The sequence below is a fragment of the Myotis brandtii genome, unplaced genomic scaffold (genome assembly GCF_000412655.1).
Source record: "Myotis brandtii unplaced genomic scaffold, ASM41265v1 scaffold1270, whole genome shotgun sequence".
Classification (NCBI taxonomy): Eukaryota; Metazoa; Chordata; class Mammalia; order Chiroptera; family Vespertilionidae; genus Myotis; species Myotis brandtii.
The window spans coordinates 684,119-694,635 of record NW_005354465.1 but is presented as its reverse complement, the minus strand read 5'-3'; the positions used below and the strand labels follow the sequence as shown (position 1 = coordinate 694,635).

The 10,517-nt window shown below is 39.6% G+C and overlaps 1 protein-coding gene and 1 pseudogene across 4 annotated transcripts in view; both read left to right on the top strand.

Annotated features, from left to right (window-relative positions):
* Nucleotides 1-10,517, top strand: part of UBE2R2 (ubiquitin-conjugating enzyme E2R 2) — a 76,290-nt gene that overhangs the window by 7,696 nt on the left and 58,077 nt on the right. The window lies entirely within an intron of this gene.
* Nucleotides 5,661-6,851, top strand: LOC106724962 (annotated as a pseudogene).

Here is a 10,517-nt window from a genome sequence, read left to right as displayed (position 1 = left end):
AACTGCCCCCCTGCTGGCCTGGTCGCCCCCAACTGACCCCCCCTGCCAGCCTGGTCACCCCCACGCAGCCTGCTGTCCAGTCATTTGGTCGCCCCTCACTAACCCCCCTGCCGGCCTGGTTGCCTTACGCAGCCTGCTTGTTCATTCGTTTGGTTGTCCCTCACTAACCTCCCTGCCGGCCTGGTCATAGGCAGCCATCTTGTGAGGGTGTGAGGGTTAGTTTGCATATTACCTCTTTATTATATAGGATAAGTAGATTCATATGCTATATGGTTTTATGTGACTGGCTTTCATTTAGCATAATGTTTTCAAATTGATATATGTTGTGGCATGTATTTTTATTAAATAATGTTCCATTGTATGGACATTTGGGTTTTCCACTATTTGGCTATTATAAATAATACTGATGTGTGCAAGTTTGTGTGCAAGTTTCAGTGTGGGCATGTTTTCATTTTCTTGGGTATTTACCTAGGAATAGAATTACTGGGTCATATGACAACACTTGAGGAACTGCCAGACTGTTCCAAAGTGGCTGTACCATTTTACATTCCTACTAGCAGTGTATGATGGTTCTAATTTATTTTCATTTTCACCAACACTTGTTTACTCTTTTAAAAAAATTTTATTGTTGGCATTTGAATGTATTTAACTGCTTGACTGTTGTCTTCAGTTTTAAGGAATTCACTATTGGACTGGTTATAATTATATTTTATTACAAACTAAAGGATATTATTATAGTACTAAAAGTAATGGAAAGTTACTCTATTTCTAATACTAGAGGTTACCAATGGAAAGTTCTAGCCCCAAACTTTTAGTTACCTTTTTCCCCCACATTATTTCTTTGCTGCTTTAATTCTTATATAATTTTATTGATTGATTGATTTTAGAGAGAGGAAGGGGGGAACAACATCCATTTGTTGTTCCACTTATGTATGCATTCATTGGTTGGTTGTTGTACGTGTCCTGACCAGGAATTCAAGCCGCAACCTTGGCGTTTCGGAGGACGCTTTAACGAACTAAGCCAGCCAGGGTTCTGTTTTAATTCTTTTTTTTTTAAAGTATTTTAGAGAGAGACACACACATCCATGCTTCTCTTTCTCTGTTTCTCCCCATCACTTCTACTCTTTCTAAAAATCAATGGAAAGAATGTCCTCGGATGAGGATTAATAACAAGTTTCTGAAATTATGAAAAGTCACCTATAATGATACTATTCAGAAATAATTTTAAAAATATTTTTTCTTCTGACATTGCTATATTTTATCTAAAATATTAGATACTGTGTATTTATTTTATGTGTATATTTAAATGTATTTTTATTGATTTCAGAGGGGGAGAGAGAGAGAAACATCAATGATGAGAATCATCCACTGCCTCCTGCGCCCCCCCCCACTGGGGATCAAGCTCACAACCCAGGCATGTGCTCTGGGACCTGAATTGATCCGTGACCTTCTGGTTCATAGGTCAACGCTCAGCCAGCTGGGCTGCGTATTCATTTTTTAAAAAGGACATATTTTGAACACTTCCCCAGCTATCTATTATTTAATCTTTTCTCTTTTATTGGATTTGGAAATTCAGTGTAGAATTTAACACATTTTCATATGTATGTTTGTGTATTTTTCATATAAGTTTCTGGTCCTAGATATATTGGGTGAAGAGTTATGAGTACCTACATAACATATTTAGAGAAGATATTATGAACTTGTTTTGACAAAGCATAGCAGTAAAAATGCCAATTTTCTGGAGGACAAGGAAACCACAAAAGAGGTGGCTACTATGGCCTTGGTTTTTAAAAATTGTATATGAAAAGTTAAAGGAACTAGAATAACCAAAATAATTTTAAAAAGATAAATTTGGAAAACTCACTATATGTAATTTTAATATGTACTGTAAAGCTATACTAATCAAGACAGTGTGGTGGCCCTGGCTGGTTTGGCTCAGTGGACAGGGTGTTGACCTGCAGACTGACGGGTCCCGGGTTTGATTCCGGTCAAGGACACATGCCCAGGTTGCGGGCTCGGTCCCAGGAGGGGGCATGCAAGAGGCAGCCGATCAGTGATTCTCTTTCATTATTGATGTTTCTATCTCTCTCTCCCTCTCCCTTCCTCTCTGAAATCAATAAAAATATTTAAAAAAAAAGACAGTGTGGTGTATTGGCTAAAGGAACAGAATAGAGAGCCAGAAATAGACTTACACAAATATAGCCAACCAGTTTTTGTTTTGTTTTTTACAAAGGTGCAAACATAAATCAGTGGAGAAAAGGCAGTTTTTTCAACATGTGGTGTTGAAATACTGGGCATCCATATGTAAAAAAGTGAGCCTCAATCAGTAACATCATATACAAAAATTAATTGAAAATAGATCATAAACCTAAATGTAAAACATAAAGTAGAAAAAACCCTGAGAAGAAAGCATTGGAAAAAGTCTTGACCTTGGGTTTGGCAAAAAGCTCTTAGCACCAAAAACATGATCTATGAAAGAAAAAATTTGATGTGAACTTCATCAAAATTTAAAACTTTTTTTTCCAAATATATATTTTTATTGATTTCAGAGAGGAAGAGAGAGGGAGAGAGAAACATCAATGATGAGAGAGAATCATTGATCAGCTGCCTCCTGCACACCCCCTACTGGGGATCGAGCCTGCAACCTGGGCATGTGCCCTTGACCGGAATCGAACCCAGGACCCTTTAGACCTCAGGCCAACACTCTATCCACTGAGCCAAACCAGCTAGGGCAAAAATTTAAAACGTTTTATGTGATCGTCACAGTCAAAATAATTAAAAGACAAGCCATGAACTGGGAGAATATATTTGTATTGAGAAAGGACCTGGCTGCAGAATTTATGAAGAACTTAAAAAAAAGCCCCAACAAATTTATAAAATGGGTGAAAAATTTAACAGGCATTTCACTAAAGAAGATATTTGGATGGCATTAAAGCACATGCGAAGATAAAGATGCTCATTAATCATTAGGAAAATGCAAAATAAAGCCACAGTGAAGTACCATTTACATAACTTTTTAGAATGGATTAAATAAAATATTGTACTGATAGTACTGAGTGTTGGTGAGGATGAGGATTAACTGGAACTTTCATACATATGTTGGGTGAGAATGCAGTTTATTACAAAGTTAAATACTATACAATTACCATATGCTTCAATAATGCCACTTCTAATAATTTGTCATAGAGCAATACAAGCTTGTGTAAATACTAAGTTTACACAGAAGTGTGAATGCAAATATTTATAGCAGCACTATTCATAATGGTCCAAACTGGAAACAACCCAAATGTCCATCAGTGGATGAATGTATAAGCAAACTGATATCTCTACATTACTGAGTGCTATTCAGCAATAAAAGGGAACCAACTGTTAATACATCAGTAACATGGATGAATATCAAAGGCATTCTGGCAGTCTCATAAGATTACATTCTGGCCCTAACCGGTTTGGCTCAGTGGATAGTGGTTCTCAACCTTCCTAATGCCGCGACCCTTTAATACAGTTCCTCATGTTGTGGTGACCCCCAACCATAAAATTATTTTCGTTGCTACTTCATAACTGTAATTTTGTTACTGTTATGAATCATAATGTAAATATCTGATATGCAGGATGTATTTTCATTGTTCTCGACCCACAGGTTGAGAACCGCTGGGAGCATCGGCCTGTGGATTGAAGGGTCCCAGGTTCGATTCCGGCCAAGGGCATGTACCTTGGTTGCGGGCACATCCCCAGTAGGGGGTATGCAGGAGGCAGCTGATCGATGTTTCTAACTCTCTATCCCTCTCCCCCTCTGTAAAAAAATCAATAAAATATTTAAAAAAAGAAGATTACATTCTGAATGAGTCCATTTAGCTAACTTTCTGGAAAGACAAAACTGGACTAGTAAATACAAAGAACCAGATCAGTGGTTTCCAGAGGTTTGGGGGAGAGGGAGAGTTTGACTACAAAGGGCAGTGTGAGGGAATTCTTTGGGGGTGTTGGCATTGTTTTGTATTTATGGTGGTGGTTACAAGAATCTATGTACATGCAAACTTATAAAAGTGTATACCAAGCCCTGGCCAGTGTTAGTCAGTGGTTAGAGATTTGACCTGCACACAAAGGGTCTCAGGTTTGACTCCCTGTCAGGGGTACATGCCTGGGTTGCAGGTTCGATCCCCGGCCTTGGTTGGGGTGCCTGTGAGAGGCAATGAATCGATGTGTCTTTTCTCTCTATCCCCTCCACTCTCTCTAAAAATCAATGGAAAAAATATCCTCGTGTGAGGATTAACAACAAAAAGTGTACACCACAAAGGTGAATATTGCCCAGCTAGTGTGTCTTAGTGGTTAAGCATCGACCTGTGAACCAGGAGGTCACGGTTCAATTCCCAGTCAGGGCACATGCCCAGGTTGCAGTCTCAATCCCCAGGGTGGGGTGTGCAGGAGGCAGCCAATCAATGATTCTCTCTCATCATTGATGTTTCTACTTCTCATTCCCCCTCTCCCTTCTCTGAAAACAATAAAAATATATTTTAAAAAAAGAAAGTGAGCCCTAAGCAGTTTGGCTCAGTGGATAGAGCGTCGGCCTGCAACTGAAGGGTCCCAGGCTCAATTCCGGTCAAGGGCATGTACCTTGGTTGCGGGCACATCCCCAGTAGGGAGTGTGCAGGAGGCAGCTTAATCGATGTTTCTCTCTCATCGATGTTTCTAACTCTCTACCCCTCTCCCTTTCTCTCTGTAAAAAAATCAATAAAATACATATTTTTTAAAAAGTGAATATTTTGCTATATAAATTTTAAAAGTAAAAAAAGCAGACTTAATAAAGTTTTATTTGTCAGTTATGCTCCAATAAAGCTGAAAAAATAAGATTAATTTTTAAAAGGAAAAAGGTTCTTGTTAAAAAATGCACAATGGCTTTGTTATATTTTCTGAGTACTACTTAGATCAGCGGTTCTCAACCTGTGGGTCGTGACCCCTTTGGGGGTCGAACGACCCTTTCACAGGGGTCGCCTAAGACCATCGGAAAACACATATATAATTACATATTGTTTTTGTAATTAATCACTATGCTTTAATTATGTTCAATTTGTAATAATGAAATTGGGGGTCACCACAACATGAACTGTATTAAAGGGTCGCGGCATTAGGAAGGTTGAGAACCACTGACTTAGATGCACCTATTTCTGAGGTTGAATGAACTAATAAGCAAAAGTGAGTTCACTGTCATGGACTTTAAAAAGAAGCTACTTACCTATAGCTGGTTTGGCTCAGTGCTTAGAGTGGTGGCCGAGGACTTAAGGGTCGCGGATTTGATTCTGGTCAAGGGTATGTACCTCAGTTGCAGGCTTGATCTCTGCCCCAGTCGGGGTACATGAGGGAGACAACCAATCGATGTGTCTTACATCAATGTTTCTCTCTCTGCCTCTCCGTCTCCCTTCCACTTTATAAAAAAAAAAAAAATCAATGGAAAAAAATATCCTCTGGTGAGGATTAAAAATAAGAATAATAATGCCCTGGCTGGTTTGGCTCAGTGGATAGAGCGTCGGCCTGCGGACTCAAAGGTTCCGGGTTCGATTCCAGTCAGGAGCACATGCTTGGGTTGCAGGCTCAGTCCCCAGTTGGGGGTGTGCAGGAGGCAATCGATCAATGTTTCTCTCTGGTTCTTCCTTTCCCTTCCTCTCTGAAATCAATAAAAATATATTAAAAAAAGAAGAAGAATAAAAAAACAAAAGAAGCTACTTATGCCGTTCTTTCTTTCCAACTTGGGGGGTATAATGGCTCCCGCAAAAAAGGGTGGTGGAAAGGGCTCTTGTGCCATCAAGGAGGTGTGTCCAGAGAATACACCATCAACATTCATAAGCGCATTCATGAAGTGAGTTTCAAGAAATGTGCCCCTCGGGCACTCAAGATCTGGAAATTTGCCATGAAGGAGATGGGAACTCCGTATGTACACATTGACATCAGGCTGAATGAACAAAGTTTCTCTGGGCCAAAGGAATAAGGGGTGTCCCATACCCTGTCCAGGTACAGTTGTCCAGAAAACGAAATGAGGATAAAGAGACACTAAACAAGCTCTATATGTTGGTCACCTATGTACCTGTCACCACTTTCAAAAATCTACAAACAGTTAATGTGGATGAGAACTAACTGCTGATTGTTGAATAAAGTTATAAAACTGCCAAAAGAAATAAAAGAAGCTACTTACTATATATAGGCTATTGTTAGGGTCTTCATCCATTTAACCATATGTCCTGTATTTATATCTCCTACTGCTCTCTACCAGAATCAATGTTATGAATATAATGAAAAGATGAAATGTTATTATATCCTTGGTTTGTCAATTAAAAGGAAAAGATTTCTAGGATTTTAAACACTAATAATGCTTAGCTAACTGGAAGACATACAAAGGATACAGTGCTGAGTTGTGTGTTGTTTTTTGTGTGCTGAGTTTTTATTTATTCATGCTTTTAAAATGTCTTGCAGTCTAACCATATCTAAAAACCAGGGTTAGTTTTTCATGTTGGAAGAGACCTTAGTGATTATCTAATTTTTCAAATAAAGACATTAAGGTCTAGGAAAGGAAATGACTAGTTCAAAGTTATAAGGGAATTTGTTAGAGAGCTAGCTATATAACTCAGGTCTAATTTTTTTCTCTCCCCTGATTGTGTAACCTGCTTCAGTGCCTACAGCTACGGGCAGAGACCAGGTAATGGTTGAAGGTCACAGTTTGCTCTGGCATGAGCACTGTGAGAACCCAGGGGGACGGGCCTGCCATAAATCCAAATCCATGTGTTCGGTCTTCTTAATATCCATTTCATTAAACCAGTGTATAATAATCACTAATAAATTATTTCATACTCTTTGGTTGAACTTTAAATTCTGTCCTAATTTAATAATTCAAATCTATAGAAACAATATATGCATTTAAATTAATTTTAAGGTGTACAGTTATGAATTTTGTTAAATATGTCATCATATTCAGATTTTTTTTGGAAGAAAAAGCAATTGGAAAAAATAACAGGCAGTTTTCATACCATACATGTGAGGAAAAAAAATATTTTTTCCCTCCCAAAGAATGTAGAAAATGGCTCTAAAGATTATCTAAAAGTTACAACTAGTGTAGTTTAGCAAATCCTCATTATTTTGAATTCTATTAATTTGAAATTTGTGGCAGTTTCTAACAAGAGCTCAACAGTTCCCTTACAATAAAAATGTTATTTAATAGAAGATTATGAGACTGAGAGGTAAACTATTATATGGATCACTTTTCAAATATTTTGATGACATAGCTTTTAAAATTGTAGTAATATATATAACATTTGTCACTTTAACCATTTTTAGTGCATAATTTAGTGACATTAAGTATATTTACAATGCTGTGTAACCATCACCACTGTCTATTTCCTAAACTTTTTCATTATCCCGAAGTGGAACTCTGTTAATTGAAGTAACTCCTCAATTCCCCCTCCCTTGCTAACTTCTATTCAATTTTCTGTCTTTATGAATTTACCTAGTCTGAATACCTCATGTAAGTGAAATCATACAATATTTGTCCTTTTGTGTCCAGCTTATTTCACTTGTTAAGTTTTCAGGGTTTGTCTGTGTTTGTAATATGTATCAGAATCTCATTCCTTTTTTAATGGCTGAAAATAATAATCACATTTTATTAACCCATTCATCTGTTGAAGCTTGGTTGTTTCCACCTTTTGGCTATTGTGAATAATGCTGTTCTCTCTTGGATGCTGCAAGTGTTTAAAAGAAATTACGCATGCTCCCATTTCTTACAGTATTGTTCTCTTTCTTTCTTTTTTTTTCTTTTTTTTAATATATTTTATTGATTTTTTACAGAGAGGAAAGGAGAGGGATAGAGAGTTAGAAACATCCATGAGAGAGAAACATTGATCAGCCGCCTCCTACACAACCCCCACTGGGGATGTGCCCGAAACCAAGGTACATGCCCCCGACTGGAATCGAACCTGGGACTCTTCAGTCCACAGGCTGATGCTCTAGCCACTGAGCCAAACTGGTCAGGGCCTCTTTCTTTTTTAAAAAAAATAATATTTTATTGATTTTTACAGAGAGCAAGGGAGAGGGATAGACAGTTAGAAACACGGCTGAGAGAGAAACATCAATCAGCTGCTTCCTGCATGCCCCCTATTGGGGATCGAGCCTGCAACCAAGGTACATGCCCTTGACCGGAATTGAACCCGGAACCCTTCTTCAGTTCGCAGGCGATGCTCTATCCACTGAGCCAAACCGGTTAGGGCTTTCTTCTTTCTTTCTTTCTTTCTTTCTTTCTTTCTTTCTTTCTTTCTTTCTTTCTTTCTTTCTTTCTTTCAATGAAGAGGGTGATGCAGAGTGAACTAGAAGCCATTTAGGCCCCCCCCCCCCAAAAGCCCTTTTGGCCCCCCCCCCCCCAAATATATATATACTAGTGGCCTGGTGCATGAAATTCATGCATGGGGGGTTCCCTCAGCCCAGCTTGCACCCTCTCCAATCGGGGACCCCTTGGGGGATGTCTGACCGCCGGTTTAGGCCCAATCCAACAGGAATCGGGCCTAAACCGGCGGTTGGACATCCCTCTCGCAATCTGGGACTGCTGGCTCCTAACCACTCACCTGCCTGCCTGCCTGATCGCCCCTAACTGCTTCTGCCTGCCTGTCTGATCGCCCCCAACTGGCCTCCCCTGCTGGCCTGACCACCCCTAACAGCCTCTGCCTTGGCCTCTACCACCATGGCTTTGTCCGGAAGGAAGTCGGACATTTGAAAGATGGCCGGTACACCTGGTCTAATTAGCATATTACCCTTTTAATAGTGTATGTATATATGTGTGTGTGTGTGTGTGTGTGTGTGCATATATATATATATATAAAGCCCGTTGCACGAAGGTTTGCGCAATAGGCCTTCCTTCCCCTGGCTGCTGGCACCGGTTTTCCTCCGGCACCGCCGCAGCTGCAGCGGAGAAGCCAAGCCTCTTCAGTCTTCAGTCTTCAGTCTTCACTCCGGCCGGAGCCTTCAGTCTTCGCTCCATACCTGCGTATGCAAATTAACCACCATCTTTGTTGGGTTAATTTGCATAGTCACTCTGATTGGCTGGTGGGTGTAGCAGAGTGACACCAATTTGCATGTTTCTCTTTTATTAGTGTAGATTTATAAATATATATTTATTAAACTAATTTCAGAGATGAAGGGAGAGAGAGAGAGAAACATCAATGATGAGAGAGAATCATTGATCCGCTGCCTCCTGCATGCCCCCTACTGGGGATCAAGCTCGCAACCCAGGCATATGCCCTTGACCAGAATCAAACCCTGGTTCCTTTAGTGTACAGGCTGATGCTCTACCCACACAGTCAAACCATCTATTCTAGGGCAACTTCTAAATTTCTTATTTCAAGTTAAAACATTAAAATAAACAAACCACAGTTTTACATTTCCCTAATTTAAAGAATCAAATAGATTCCAGCCCTGACCTGGTGGCTCAGTTGGTTGGAGTGTTGTCCCCTACACCAAAAAGGTTGCAGGTTCGATTCCCAGTTAGGGCACATCCAGGTTGTGGGTTCAGTCACCAGTCGGAGTGTATACAAAAGGCAACCAATTGATGTTTTTCTCTCACATCAATGTGTTGTTTTTTTCTCTTCCTCTCCCTTTCTCTTTCGAAATCAATAAAAACATTAAAAAGAGAAAAGAAAACCTCTTACCTATTAGCCATCACACTTCGTTTCCCCTCAACCTCTTCAACCCTAGTTAACCACCAGTCTTTCTGTTTAGATGTGCCTGTTCTGAACATTTCATATAAATGGAATTAAATAGTACATAATATGTTAACTTTTGTGACTGACTGACTTTCATTTAGCATAATATCTTCAAGGTTCATCATGTTGTAGCATGTATCAGTATTTTATTGCTGAATAATAATCCATTGTATGGACATAGCATATTTTGTTTATCCATTTGTTGATGGACATTAGTGTTGTTCCTGCTTATTGGCTATTAGTAATGCTTCTGTGAACATTTATGTACAAGTTTTGTGTGGATAGACTTCCATTTCTCTTGGGTATATACCTACAAGTGGAATTGCTAGATCATAGAGTAACTATGTTTAACTTTTTGGGGAATTGCCAGATTGTTTTCCAAAGTGGCTGCATCATTTTACCTTTCCATCAGTCTCCTAGAGCCGTGGTCGGCAAACCGCATCTCGCAAGCCACATGCGGCTCTTTGGCCCCTTGAGTGTGGCTCTTCCACAAAATACCACGTGCGGGCGCGCACATACAGTGCGATTGAAACTTCGTGGCCCATGCGCAGAAGTTGGTATTTTGTGGAAGAGCCACACTCAAGGGGCCAAAGAGCCGCATGTGGCTCGCGAGCTGCGGTTTGCCGACCACTGTCCTAGAGTATTCTGAACTTCATTATGTATTGTTGTCTTCTATATCTAGTTTGCAGCTGTTACCTGAGATCACTACCTTCACCCTCATCTTGGGTATTTCATGCTTCTCCTACCTTTGTTGGAGTGGTTGTTTTCTTTTCTTTTTTTTTTTTTTAA